Source organism: Myotis myotis, unplaced genomic scaffold, assembly GCF_014108235.1.
Source record: "Myotis myotis isolate mMyoMyo1 unplaced genomic scaffold, mMyoMyo1.p scaffold_m19_p_4, whole genome shotgun sequence".
In the NCBI taxonomy this organism is placed as follows: domain Eukaryota; kingdom Metazoa; phylum Chordata; class Mammalia; order Chiroptera; family Vespertilionidae; genus Myotis; species Myotis myotis.
This window is the reverse complement of record NW_023416346.1, coordinates 38,446,852-38,462,737: the sequence shown is the minus strand read 5'-3', so window position 1 is coordinate 38,462,737 and position 15,886 is coordinate 38,446,852. Positions and strand designations below refer to the sequence as shown.

Sequence of the window (15,886 nt, the reverse complement as noted above, 5' to 3'; positions counted from 1 at the left end):
TGGAACCTAAAGGAATAGCTGTGAATTTTCTTAACATCTATTTATTTTTTAGTAGTTGATTTGTCTTCTACTCTCTGCTAAGATTTACATTTCCACCCACCAGAGACTCAACCTTTTATAATCACTGACCCTTCCAAAAAAATAAGTATCTAAAGAAACCACAGGAGCAAATAAATGAGATTTCACATTTATTCACTGACTGAGTCACTTCAAGGGAGTATGGCTAAGCCTAGAATGTGTGCTTAATAAATAACTCTTGATAAGTCAAAAGAGAGTTAGTTAGGTTCTTCAGGACCTAACTAGGAGAGACAAAAGAGCATCTAGAAAGGAGAAAATAATGACAAGGCACATGTATGCTAATTAACGGTCCTTAAATGATAATGATATACCTTTTTGGCAGGATATTTTTAAATATCAATCATTTCTTCCTAAAAATATATTTTTTTCCTCTTGCTGTTCCACTCATTGAATAACTAAACAGTTCTGTGTTCATTTGCTTTGGCAGACAGTAGACAGCAGAATGCAATGGGGGACAAAAGGCATCTCATTTGACATTTGGGTTTAAAAAGCCTGGCAAAGGGCTCACAACATAGACAAAAAATATTTGTGAGAAACCAAAGATTACCTGAATTATTTACCACCAGATCAGGAAAATATTTCCTAGAATGAGAGAACTAAGAAAAGGTAGCAAAGTCAAAGGTTCAAGAGAGGGGGCCAATAAAAAAAAAGCCACATAGGTTTTTGGTTTTCAAGACATAGGGAATTTAGGCCCTAGTTTCATATCAAGCCTATGAGAGACAATAAGACACATGAGGAACAAATGGTTCTAGATAGAAGGAGATTCATACAGCCTCACAAAGCTTTACTACAAACCCATCATGGTCCAGAAACAGCTGAGTGATTTCGGTGAGCACAGGAGTTCCATGAAAGCAGCAAAAAAATAAAATAAAATAAAATAAAAAATAGTCAACCTAAAGAAGCCATAAAAATAAGAGCAAAGATTATCTGTCCTGGTGTTGTCTATGGACCATTGATGTAGGTTCTGATGGACCCATGGCCATCTCAGCAGATACCTGTATGGGCAGTTAATATTGAAGATATAATAGATCACCTCCCAATATCTTAGCATTATATGCATTCTACACCTACCCCTCAATAATTTAAACACAACCTAAAGGAAAGAATGTGTGAAATTATCAAATTGAAAACAATTAAGTTTCTAAACCTTTTTGGAATGAAGATTCTAAACTAAAATTTATTTTTAAAAATAGTTTCATTTCTTTTACACATGAATTTGTGGGCTGAGATTCTTGCCTATATATCTGTAAACAAGTGTGTAACAAAATACAGGCTAAAGAAGTGTTTAAAATAAGTTTGGGCAAGTCATTTATTCTATAAACATTTATTAATGACATAATGACAGGGGGACTTCAGGGAAATTCCTAGAGCTTCAACCAAAGAGTTGGAGGTTCAAAGTCAAGACAAAGTAGTAGACAAGGAGATAGAAAGGAAACAAATGGAAAGCCGTGTAATGATTCATTAACAGAAGACTGATGGATAATATATTCTTCAATATGCACAAAATGTCTCTGGAAGAATATATAAGAAACTAGCAACAAGAAGATTCCTCTAGGGAGAAGAACCAGTTGACTAAGAAACAAAGCTAAAAGGAAGAAATGCTATATATATTTGGGGTCTATGGGGTTTTATTTAATGTACTAGAGGCCTGGTGCACAAAAATTTGTGCACCTGGAGGGGGGAGATCCCTCAGCCCGGCCTGTGCCCTCTTGCAGTCTGGGACCCCTCGGGGGATGACCACCTGATGGCTTAGGCCTGCTCCCCAGGGGATTGGGCCTAAGCTGGCAATAAGACATCCCTCTGGCAGCCCGGCAGCCCTCGGGGGATGTCCACTTGCCAGCGGGGAGCAGACCTAAGCTGCAGTCGGACATCCTTAGTGCTGCTGAGGAGGAGGGGGAGACTCCCACCACCACCACTGTACTGGCAGCCATCAGCCTGGCTTGTGGCTGAGCAGAGTTCCCCCATGTGGGAGCACACTGACCACCAGAGGGCAGCTCCTGCATTGAGCGTCTGCCCCCTGGTGGTCAGTGTGTGTCATAGTGACCAGTCATTCCCAGTCTTTCTGCTGTTAGGGTCAGTTTGCATATTACCCTTGTACTATATAGGATAGAGGCCTGGTGCACGGGGTGGGGGCTGGCTGGTTTGCCCTGAAGGGTGTCCCGGATCAGGGTGGGGGTCCTGCTTGGGTGCCTGGCCAGTCTGGATGAGGGGTTGAGGGTTTTCAGGCTGGCCAAGCCCACTGGCAACTAAAGCTCCCAGCCTCTCCTTTTTTTCTTTTTCTTTATTCTGGGATTTATTTACCTTCTATAATTGAAACTTTGTTGCCACTCCAGCTCCGAGGCCACGGCCTGCTGAAAGCAGGTTTGTTTAGCTTCTATAATTGCAACTTTGTTGCTTAGAATAGAGCTCAGAGCCCGGCTGCAGCAGGGAGGAAGCTTGGCTTCCTCCTGCTCGCTTCAGCTGCGTGGCTGCCAGCTGCCATCTTTGTTGGATGTTAATTTGCATATCTCACTGATTAGCCAATGAGAAGCATAGCAGAGGAATGGTTAATTTCTTTTTTTTTTAAATATATTTTATTGATTTTTCACAGAGAGAAAGGGAGAGAGATAGAGAGTTAGAAACATCGATGAGAGAGAAACATCGATCAGCTGCCTTCTGCACATCTCCCACTGGGGATATGCCTGCAACCCAGGTACATGCCCTTGACCGGAATCGAACCTGGGACCTTTCAGTCCGCAGGCCGACGCTCTATCCACTGAGCCAAACCGGTTTTGGCATAATTTCAATCTTTGTCTATTATTAGATAGGATAATTACTACTTATTCAAATGACTATTACATTTTTTTAAATTATATTTCACTGATTTATTTATAAGACACTTAGTAGAGCAACAAACAAGATATGTGGCAGAAGAAACTATCAAGCTATGAAAAATGGTGGCCTGAGTGCCCAGGTTCTACCACCAAATTCTGATCCAATTGTCCTGGGAGAGAGAAGGGATGTAGATAATCAGTATTTTTTAAATGCCCCCAAAGTGATTCTAATATCTAGCTAAGTTTGAGGGTTACTTAGTTTATGTAAGTATGGTTTGATGGTGAAAAAAACTGAGAGAGAATCTTAATTGCATCTGAAAATGCCACATCTCCACAGGACATAACAAGTGTATGACATCATTTTTCAGAACAGTAGAGGAGTCAAGGAGAGAGTGAATGTCATTGACCAGTTCTTCCACTTTCCAGAGGAATACAATGAGAATAATTCATCATGCTGACCCCAGGCATCTTTGGAGGGCAATAGTTCACTTTTACCAGAGAGACTCTTATCAACCTGACTTATATGTGTGTTGAATTAACCCACCCATGAGCAAGCATTAAAAATTCACAATCCAAATAAGTAACTTGAAAGAAAAATCAAGCTGAACAACCAGAATGTATGACTTTTATTGGGGAATAACTAACTATAAGTAAAAGAAGGAAACTTTACATGAAAATAGGGAGGACCCTTAAAGAAATACAATTAGGATGTAAACAAGGGGGACCAAAAATATTTTTTTTACAATTTAAAAATTTCATAGTGAACATGGCAAATAGAATGGCCACTGCTAAAAAGTGGAGGATCAAATAAGAGAAATATTTTAAAACACAAAGGAAAAAGAGTTTTTTTCTCTATTTTAAAATTGAAATGGGATGTATTAATATGTATATATGTGTATATATATATATATATATATATATATGTATATATTTAACAAATAACTAAATAATAGCAGTATAGGAAGAAAAAAGATGAAAATCAATAATCAAAGAAATAATAAAAGAAAACTCTCCTAAATTACAAAGACTTTCATTTCCAGATTTAAAGTAATCCCCAAATCTCATGAAATATTAATGTAAAAAGATGCACACCTAGAAAGCCTACTGAAACATCTAAGCTTAAAAAAAGAGGAAAATCTTATAAACCTCCAGACAGATAAAAGAGGTTGTTTATAACAAAAAGAGAATTAGATTACCATTAAACGTCTCTTCTTCAACACTGAAAGTTGGAGTACAATATGTATATATATTGGGGAAATGATTCAATCAAAGTAATATTCATATGTGAGAGTAAAAATATTTGTGGACATGAGTTGAGAAAACATATTACTCATGTACTCTTTATAAATAAATTATTTGAAGAGTGTTTCCAAATGAAAATTATAGCAGATCAAATAATTCAAGATAAGAGAAGATAAAATGTAGATTGATGAGCAGTGTTTGCTTCTTGCAAAATGTATAGTTAAAATGTAAATGAATAATAATATAAACATAAATTATAATATAAATGTTAATAAAAGTGTATTGAACTATAGTTTACATTTTGAAAGGGAAATATAATCATATGCTTGAAATAAATCTTTATTTTAACAAAGTTTGGGATTTGGTGGAGAAAAGAGGGAGTGAGACATTTTAAGCTTTGTAAACATCTCATGTTGGTAAAAAAAAAAAAATTTGAACATAGTTGTAAAACATTTTGAGGATTAGAAAGTATCACTTATTTAATTTTGGTATATGATAGAGGACTATAGCTTTAATAATACAAAAATGCAGGCATGCATCACTGAAAAATAGAAATAATAAAAAATAAACATGAAATAATAAAAAGGAACAATACAAATTTATCTCAGCCAAGCCCAAATGTGAGTGAATTCAACTCCTTATAAAAAGACCCCAAAAATCCAAGATTGAGTTAAGAATTGTTGAAAATAAAGGAATAAGAAAATATATCAGGTAAATATTAACAAAAAGGAAGAGTTGTGGCATTGATATAAGGAAATGGAAATCAGGGTGAAAAGTAGTAAATGGCACAAAAAGAAACATTTTGAAATTTATTCATTGAGTTGGTACTATATTTCAGGCATTGCTTGGGATACAAAGAAAAGACAATGACCAAACAGAATAAAAGAACTGTTCTTATGGACCTTGCATTATAGTAGCAAAAGACAGATGTTAAACAAAATAAATTATTTAGTATGCCAGAATATGATAAATGCTATGGAGAGAAAAAATTCAGCAGAGAATCGTGGGGAATGCCTCAGGTGGGGTGGGAGAAACCTGTCTGAGAAGCTAACACTTGAATAAAGTAGTAAACAGGTGTAATGGTAATACAACTCAACAAAAGGAAGACAACCCAATTTAAAAAATGGTCAGAGGACCTGAATAGACACTTCTCCAAGGAGGACATACAAATGGCCAAGAGACATGAAAAAAATGCTCAACTTCACTAATAACCAGGGAGATGCTAATTAAAACTATAATGAGGTACCACCGAACACCTGCTAGAATGGTTACCAACAATAAATCAACAAACAAATGCTGGTGAGGATGTGGAGAAAAAGGAACTCTACTGCTGGTAGGAATGCAGAATGGTGCAGCCACTATGGAAAACATTATGTAGTTTCCTCAAAAAAATTAAAAATAGAGCTACTATTTGGCCCAGCAATCCTACTTCAAGGAATATATCCTAAGAATCCTGAAACATCAGTCAGAAAAAAATATATGGACCCCTATGTTCATTGCAGTGTTATTTACAATAGGTAAGATCTGGAAACAGACCAAATGCCCACCAGTAGACAAATGGATAAAAAATCTGTGGTACATTTACACAATGGAATACTATGCAGCTGTAAAAAGGCAGATCTCTTACCACTTGAGACAGCATGGAGGGACCTGGAAATGATTATGCTAAGCAAAATAAGCCAGGTAGAAAACGACAAATATCACATGACCTCGCTTATATGTGAAATCTAGTAAACACAATAAACTGATAAAGTAGAGCCAGAGGCATGGAAACATGGACCAGACTGTCAAATCTCAGAGGGAAGTGGAGAATGGGAAATAATTAACCAAAGAATTTATATGAATATATGCATTGCCCATAAACACGGTAAAGGCCTGGGGTAGCGCAGGGCTGGTGGTGGGGTCAAGGGAGAAAAAGTGAGGGACATTTGTAATACTCTCAGCAATAAAGATTTAAAAAACAGATGCAATGGTAAACGATACTAGGAAGATATAACAATAACAAATATTTATGCACCAAATAATATAACAGCAAAATCTTCCAGAATTAGAAAGAGGAAACAGTATAACTAAATATAGTGAAGAATGTTAATAGATATATTTCAGAATATGACAGATTAAGAAAGAAAAACATTAGTAAGACTATAGAGAATGGGAGTCATTCAATCAAAAATTTCTGTCCCCTTCAAAAAATATGCATTTCTTCTAATGGTTATGGAACATTTATAAAAGTCAATCATATACTTGACATAAAGGAATTTTAATACATTCATTAAGTTTTTTAAAGCTATATTACATAGCAACAGTACACAAATCAATAACAAAAAACATAACAACATCTTAGCCATATGGAAACTGAGAAATGCTCAGATAAAGGAGTGAAAATAGAAATACTTAATTATCTAAAATTTAGCCCAAGAAAGTACTTTTTACTTTGTATTAAAAAGCTATTGGCAAGCTAGGAATAGAAGGAAACTATGTAAACATAGTAAAAGTCATATATGAAAAATTATCAGCGTACATCATCCTCAATGGTGAAAGACTGAAAGCTTTTTATATAAGACTAGAGGCCCGGTGCATGAAATTCGTGCACTGGGGGGTGGGGTTCCCTCAGCCCAGCCTGCCCCTCAGTCTGGGAGCCCTCAGTGGATGTCCTACTGATGGCCACAGTCTGGCAGCAGGGGCTCGGAGCAGGCGTCCCGCGCGCGCGCGTGTGTGTGTGTGTGTGTGTGTGTGTGTGTGTGTGTGTCTGTTGGGGCCTGCCCCCAGCTGCGCCACATAGGCTCGGAGCAGTTGCCGTGTGTGTGTGTGTGTGTGTGTGTGTGTGTGTGTGTGTGTGTGTGTGTTTCCCCACTGGGGGTTTGCCCCCAGCCACATTGGAGGCTCAGAGTAGGCACTGTGTGTGTGCGTGTGTGTGTGTCTGCTGGGGGCCTGCCCCCAGCCACACCGTGGAGACTTGGAGCAGGCGCCCCTCTGTGTTGATCTCTCAGGCTCCTGGCCTACACTGCGTGTTATACTCTCCCTTGAGCTGTGGCCAGGGTGGGGTGCTGCCTGCAGGCCACTCTTTCTTGCTCAGGGATCGCCACGGCGACCCAGGAGCAGGCGCACAGGGGTGCTACCTGCAGGCCGCCCTTTCCTGCTCTGGGATCGCCGCAGCGACCCAACAGCAGGCGCACACAGGGGCTGCTTGCAGGCCGCCCTTTCCTGCTCACCAAACACCATGGAGTCCTGGCTGGGGGCGGGGCTTAGGCAGCGTGGGGCTTAGGCAGCACACGGGGCCCTGGCTGGGGGTGGGGCTGCACACAGGGCTGAGATGGCAGCTGGCGCTGTCCTGCCCTGCCTGTAGTATGCAAATTAGCCGCCATCTTTGTTGGTGGCTAATTTGCATATCTTGCTGATTAGCCCATGGGAGGCGTAGTAAAGGTATGGTCAATTACCATCTTTGTCTATTATTAGATAGGATGAGGAATAAGGCAAGGATGTCTACTTTCATCATTTCTATTCAATATAGTGTTGAAAGTCCTAACCAGAGCAATTAGGCTCTTAGAAATTATTAGGCTATTAGAATAATTAGGCTATTATATCTCATTAGAAAAAGAAACAAAAGGCAACCAAATTTGAAGGGGAGAAAGTAAAATTATCTCTGTTTGCATATTAAATGATCTTATATGTACAAAACCCTAAAGAATCCACAAAAGAGTATTAGAACTAATAAATGAATTCAGCAAAGTAGCAGAATACAAAATCAACACACAAAAATCAGTTGTCCCAAAAAATCCCTAAGCTATTTCTATAAGTCTAGTATCTAATTTTATTCTCACAATAGCCATATGAGATAGGCACTTCCTAATTACAGAAGATAAGACTGAGTAAGGAAGAGGAGATTCAATAACTTGCCCATGGTTATAAAGCTAGCAAGTGGTGGAGTCAAGATTTGAAAACTGATGCTCTTATTCTGGAGCTCATGTTCTCAAACAGTATACTAAATTGCCAACCTGGAATTACATATTGAAATTAAAATGTGCATAGCTTTTGACCCAGCAATCCCACTTCTGAAAATGTATCCATCAGACATAAAAGCACTAGTCTATCAAGGTATATGTATAAGTTTATTTATTGCAGCATTTGTAATACTTTTTAAAATACTGGAGCCAATCTAAATGCCCATTGATAAGAGAATGGTTGAATAAATTATAGTGCATTTGTACATATTATGGAATATTATATGGCTTTTAAATGAAATTAATCTATTTGTATTGAATTGAGGATATACAGGACATATTAAAGATGAAAAGAAAATTGAAGAGTAATATGTATAGTGTAACTTACTATGCATACATAAATGACTCACCTAATTTATGTCTCCAACATAGACGTCTCCCCTGAATTTCAGACTTTCCACCCAATATTCCCTCTTAAGGTATCAAAAGCACTGCAAATTCAATATGTACAAAAATAAACTCAGAGTTTTCTACCCCAAACCTCATTGCTTCCAGTGTCCTTTTCCCTAGTTATTGGCACCATCATACATTCAGATATGTATGTGAGCCAAAAGCTCCAGACTTGTCTTTGACACCTCCATTTCTCTCACACCATTTTTCCATCACTGTGCTTTTCCCACACTACATACACATCCAGCCCATCACCAAGTTTTGTTGATCTTATAAAATATATCTCCAACCTACCTATTTTCATTCTGTCTATTACCACTGTGCTAAGGCAAATTAATAACAGCTTTCATTTGAATTGTTACAATATTCTCTAACCCAACTAGTTTCTCCATATCAACTCTAGCCCACCTTAATTTATCCTCTATCCTGAATTGTGAAAGCAAAGAGAGTTGACAATTTGGGAAGTTTTGTCTTAATTGCTCTGGATCAGGCAGAAAACAGTGCAGTATTATCATAATCACAGCCTAAAGAATTCAATTGCCTTTCGTCATTAAAAGCAACAACAGCTCACCCTGCTGGTGCAACTCAGTGGTTGAGCATTGGCTTATGAACCAGGAGGTCATGGTTCGATTCTCAGTCAGGGCAAATGCTGGGTTGCGGGCTCCATCCCCCAGTGTGGGATGTGCAGGAGGCAGCCAGTCAATGATTCTATCTTATCATTGATATTTCTAGATCTCTGTCCCTCTCCCTTCCTCTCTGAAGTCAATAATTTTTTTTTAAAGTAACAATAGCTTTAGTATCTGGGAAACATTTTGAGTGATAAATTCTCTTTGCCTTATACATTGTATCTTGTACCACTGAGCACAGGAAATGTAACAATAAAGTACATTTTAAATTCTTCCTAAAGAGATACCCTTTGGTGGTTGAAGGGAGTGGCTTGAAAGAGTTTCTTTCTAGTGAGTTCCTCTAGCAACTATGCCCTGTTTATCATCTCCATTTTGCATTTGACTCACCCTGTGCAAGTTTATCATCTGAAAAACCCTAAGGTCTCCTCCAATTAGCATGGGCTTCTGAACTGGTTCCTACTTTCAAATTCTTCCAGGTTCTTCTGATTAGGGCTCCAGTATTCCTGGTAGGCTCAGCTCCCTCCCCTGGATGTCCATTAATTGGTCAGGTTGCTTCTACCAATAGACTGATTCCCCCAAATGCACCTGTCTGCTTGCTGAGTGCTGCAAACCTACTGCCATGTGTTGCATTCTAACTTTCTAACTCACTAACATAACATACACTCTGGTGTTGACTATTGCTTCACTTATACTGAGATCTTTGTACCTCCAAGTCAAGTCCAGTGTCTGAATCCCAGAAAGTTGCCTCAGTGACTGCCTTTTTCCCAGTGGGTAGGTTTCATGCCAGGTCTCAGGACATTATTGACAGTGGTTTCCAGATTGGACGTACTCTTCATAACTCTTTGAAATACTGGTGAGCTCTAGGGAAATGGGGAGGAGATAAAATGGCAACTATCAGTTTTTAATTTACTAAATCAAGCTCTATAAAGTAGCCTTGTTCAAACTTTAAGGAACCTCTGAACTTCTGATGCATTTAATAAAATATTAATGATAGTTCAATATGTACAATACTAAAGATGGCGGCGTAGGTAAATGCCTGTACTCGCCACCTCCCACAACCACATCAAAATTACAACTAAGCCCAGGCGGGTGTGGCTCAGCAATTGAGCATCAACCCAGGAACCAAGAGGTCACCAGTTTGATTCCTGGTCAGGGCATATGCCCGGGTTGCAGGCTTGATCCCCAGTGGGGGGCATGCAGGAGGCAGCCAATCAATGATTCTCTCTCATCACTGATGTTTCTATCTCTGTCTCCCTCTCCCTTCCTCTCTGAAATCAATAAAAATATTTTTTAAAAAATTACAACTAAAATACAGAACAACCATCATCCAGAACTGCTGGAAAACTGGCTGGTTGGAAGTACTACAACTAGAGAAGTAAAGAAGAAAGCACACTGAGACTGGTAGAACTTGCAAAGGTGCGGAACAGGTGTGGAGGCCACCCGGAGGAGCAAGAGGTCCCAGCCCCACACCAGACCCCCCATCCCAGGGTCCCAGAGCTGTAAATCCCAGTGAGGATTGGAGCTCAGTGACACAGAGGCTGCTAGAGACCCAGCTGTTCCTCTTAAAAGCCCAGCACCATGAACTGAACTTACAAGGTCCTGCTTTCTCTGAGCTCCAGCACCAGGGTGAGGCTCTGGGGGACTCATTTGTCTGGCATCAGGGCAGGAACATGGGGTGGCTTTCTCCAAGACAGAGATGCTTTCAGGGATCATTGTTTCTATGCTGGGACCTCCCTGGTCATAGGGCTGACTGGCAGCCATTTCTGTTTGCTCCACCCTGGTGATTCCCTAAGACCCTGCCTCATCCAATTTACAACCCCACTCAAGCTACCTGCAGCAGCTTTTTCATATGAATGGTCTGTCCTTGAAAATCTCAAACAAGCTGCAGATGGGTCAGTGAGTCCCAAACCTATCAATAAAAGACCCAAGAACCGACACCAGCACCAGCTTGTCTTGTTTCACAGATGGGCCTCATCTGGGTATTTCCAAGCCCAATAGAAAGAGGAGGGATCTGCATATCTCTTTGGAGCTTCTTTTTAGTGGCCCCAGGCAGTGGATAACTTTGCACCTTCCTGGAGACCCAAGAGCCAGTGGTCAGTGTCAGACCATACCAGATTAGAACTCTACTCACCCATAAGAGACAAACTCAAGGGGCAGACTCAGTGAGCACCAAAGCCCCACTGAAGCAAGTCCTGCTCCATACAGGAGTCTCCTGAATAGCAGTTCTCCCACTGTAGTCACAGCTGGTCCTCACAGCCAATTGGCCTGGAGGTCAATTCCTCCCAATGACGCCAACAGCAATCAAGTCTCAACTACAGCAAGATTGTGCTCACAGCCCACAAAGAGGTACACCTAGAGATCCCAGATCAGATGACTGGGGAGGCTGAGCAACTGGGCCCTATAGGACACCTACTACACAAGGCCACTCTATCAACTCAAGGAGACTTAGCAGCTCTACCCAGTACAGAGAAACAAACACAGGGAAGCAGCCAAAATGCGGAGAAAAAGAAACATGTCACAAATGGAAGAAATAGAAGAAAGCAAACTACTGGCTATAGAGTTCAAAACCACAGTTATAAGGTTACTCAAGAATCTTCTAGAAACCTCCAAGGGACTTAGTGAAACTTTCAAGGATCTTAGTGAGAATGCCAAAAAAAAAAAAAAAAAATGGAAAAGGACCAGCCAGAAATGAAGCATACACTAGCTGATATAAAGAATAATATACAGAAATTCAACAGGAGAGGATCCAGAGAATCAAATCAATGATTTGAAATGTGAGGAAGCAAAAATCACCCAACCAGAAGAGCAAAAATAAAAAAGAATCAAAAAGTATGAATAATGTAAGGAGCCTCTGGGACAACTTCAAGCATACCAACATCTGAATTATGGTGGTGCCAGAAGGAGAGAGAAAGCACGATATTGAAAACATATTTGAAGAAATAATGACAGAAAACTTCCCCTACCTGGTGAAAGAAATAGACTTACAAGTCCAGGAAGCACAGAGAGTCCCAAACAAGAGGAACCCAAAGAGGACCACACCCAGACACATCATAATTAAAATGCCAAGGGCTAAAGACAGAATCTTAAAAGCAGCTAGAGAAAAGTAGTTAGTTACCTACAAGGGAGTGCCCATATGACTATCAACTGATTTCTCAACAGAAACTATGCAGGCCATAAGGGAGTGGCAAGAAATATTCAAGGTGATGAAAAGCAAGGCCCTACAACCAAGATTACTCTACCTAGCAAAGCTATCATTTAGAATTGAAGGTCAGATAAAGAGCTTCACAAACAAGAAAAAGCTAAAGGGGTTCAACACCACCAAACCAGTATTATATGAAATGTTGAAGGGTATTCTTTAAAAAGAGGAAGAAGAAAAAGAAAAAGATAAAAAATATGAACAACAAAATGGCAACAAATATATACCTATCAACAATTGAATCTAAAAATCAAAATAAATGAATAAGAAATCTAATGAACAGAATAAACTAGTGAATAAAATAGAATCAGAGGCATGGAAATGGAACAGACTGAAGAGTCTCAGAAAGAAGGGGGGTGGGGGGGGAAGAGATTAAACAAAGATCTTATATGCATACTAGAGGCCTGGTGCAAGGATTCTTGCACCGGTGGGGTCCCTCAGCCTGGCCTGTTCCCTCTAGCAATCCAAGACTCCTCAGGGGATGTTGGAGGCCTGGTGCATGGATTTGGCCCAATCCCCACAGGCTAGTGTCTCCCTAAGAGACACTTAGATCATACAATATAATTTTGTTTAAACCACACACAGTTAATAAAAACTATTGTTGAGGGTTTCAGCATGATCACTGCTATTATTTTGGAGTTCAACCACCTAACACCTTTTGTTGTCTTAGTTACTATTAAACATTTTAAGCTCCAAAGGGAAAGAAGAAAAGAAGTATGTTTATGAGTAGGGGCTGTGCAGGAATGTTGATATTGGTGTGTCACTTGAAAAACAAGTGCAGATGATACAAGTAAGCAAATCACAAAGTAAGAATGGTGAAAAAAGCATTTAAATGTTCAATCTCACCATTAATTCATGAAAAGTGGTAATAAAATCAATGTGATTTTATTGAGAAAATTAACAAGTATTTTTAAAATGGATAATAGCCAGAATTTGTTAGATTCAGGGAAATGTATACTCTTGCACATTGCTTGTAGGAGCATAAATTGATAAAACTTTTCTGGAGGAAAATTTAAGCATATATAGCAAATGTCTTAACATTTTTCATATCTTTTGACTTCAACACCATATCAAAAACTTATCCTGAAAAAAACAATCACAAATAAGAACAAAGATGTATATTAATTTGGCTTCACTGCAGCATAATAGTGAGATATTGGAAATAACTCAAATAGCCAATTATAGTGAATTTATTAAATAAATTATTGTACATCTATATACCATATTTTTCCATGTATAAGACGCCCCCATGTATAAGATGCCCCCCACATTTCCAACCCCAAATTAAGAAATCAATATTTTAAATAGAAAACAGAACACATTTTTATTTAGTAATTACTGCAGGTAATGTCTACATACCAGTACTATGATATTATACAGCATATCACTTTATTCAGCCTCTGTTGCATCACTGCTCTCTTCTTCATCACTATTAGTTCCAGACATATCAATTTCTTCAACTTCTATTGTATCACTGCTGTCTGAGTCACTGTACATGTACGTGAGATCATCCTCATAAACTGGTGGCATTTTCTGAGCTAACTTTGTTCGTGTTCTCATGTCCAACCCTTCTCTCCTCATGAAATTGAAGCACTATTTTGCCTTTCCTATAAAATCAACAATGTTCATTTCGCTTGCAAATGTTCTTGCCTGACATTGAATAAGCTTGGTTGACACACATAAGCCACTCTGGCACTTCTCCATAATTCAAATCTTAAGCCTCTGCTCCAAGTTTGCCCATTTTTCTGGTTTTCCCCTTCAGGCCTTCTTTTTTGGCATCTTAATGTGTTGTTCTTCCTGTTTTCTCCACTGTCTGATCATACAATCAGTGGGTGGAGGTCCAAATTATCTCTCTGCAGCTCTATTTCCATGCCCTTTTGCATAGCTGATTACATTCAGTTTGAATTTTGCAGAGTAAGACAATCGCTTATCGGTATTTACCTTTTTTATTTTTTGACATCTTTATGGGCTCAGAATGCTCCAGTCCCTGTTGCATCTATGCACTCTCCACCTCGACCTCCACCTCCAATTATGGCAACAGCTGACATCCATAACAATAAGGCTCGTGATTGGAGGAAGCCTGTTTGACAATATATGGGCAGTTACACACCTGCACCCCATGGCTCTCTCCTCAGCTGACTTCCATGTATAAGGTGCCCCTTGATTTCCAGTCGAATGATTTTAGAAAAAAGTGGCATCTTATACACAGAAAAATATGGTATGCAGCTATTTAAAATACATTATAGGAAATTTAAAGGCATGCAAAAATGTTTACACCTATTTTAAAAAATATACTGCAAAACAGTATGTAGAGTGTAAAATTATACACATACACACATACTACACACACACAAGCATATTTGTGGTAATCATTATGACTGTTCATAAATGCTTTCATACTCTCCTTCAAGGCATTTAGTATGATCTGACCATGCTTCCCCATCCCTTTTGATATTGGGAATGGCCAAGTGACACAACTGGACAAGTGAAATGTGAGTGGAACATTTAAGGACCAGTGCTCAATTTGCCACATACCCTTTTTCCTTCCTTAAAAATCATGGAAGTCTGCATTGAAAAGGATCTTCTCTACTAATTGAGGGAGTCACTTCATAAATTATATAAATATCTAATAACTATGCTGTGTACCTGAAACTATATAAAATAATATTTAATGTCAACTATAATTGAAAAAATAAAATAAAAAAGAAAAGGATCTTGTATATAGATACAGGGAACAAATTGATCATTGCAACATAGAAGAGGTTTGGGAGGCTGGATGAAAAAGGTGAAGCGATTAAGAAGTACAAATTGTAGTTAAAAAATAGTCATGGGGATGTAATGTCCAGCATAGGAAATATAGTCAATGATATTATAATAACTGATAAGAACAGATACTACACTTGATCTTAGCCAAAAGGCCGAGAAGCGATATATAATAACTATATATGGTGCCAGGTGGGTACTAGACTTATTGGGGTATCATCATAGATTACATAAATGTCCAAATATTATGCTGTATACCTACAACTAATATAATATTGAATGTTAATTGTTTTGGGGGGGAAAGTAAAAGACAAGGGTCTCTATCAGTCTGGGTCTCTAAGTGAGACCCAGCACTTCTCCAGCGCTTGTCCTTTGTAGATTTGTTGATGATAGCTATTCTGACAGGTATGAGATGGTACCTCATTGTTGTTTTGATTTGCACATCTTGGATGATTTGTCACTTTGAGCATGTTTTCATATGTCTCTTGGCCTTCCTTATGTCCTCTTTCGAAAAAGGTCTATATAAGTCCTTTGCCCATTTTTTTATTGGATTGTTTATCTTCCTTTTGTTTAGCTTCCTGCCCGCATATATAAAAAGATTTCATTGTGTGAAGCCACTGAAAGATTTTTTTAAATTCTCTATTGTTTAAAGTATTACATTTAGTAATACCTATTTCTCCTTTTTTCCCTATTGACCTCTCTCTGGCCATGCCCACCCCCCCCTTCCCCCAGCACATGCTCTCAAGCCCCCTAGTGGCTGTGTCCATTGGTTATGCT

General features: G+C 38.9%; 1 pseudogene; it reads right to left on the bottom strand.

The window, feature by feature from the left end:
* Positions 1-15,151: 15,151 nt before the first annotated feature.
* On the bottom strand, positions 15,152-15,276 carry LOC118654930 (annotated as a pseudogene).
* Between the last annotated feature and the right edge of the window lie 610 nt (positions 15,277-15,886).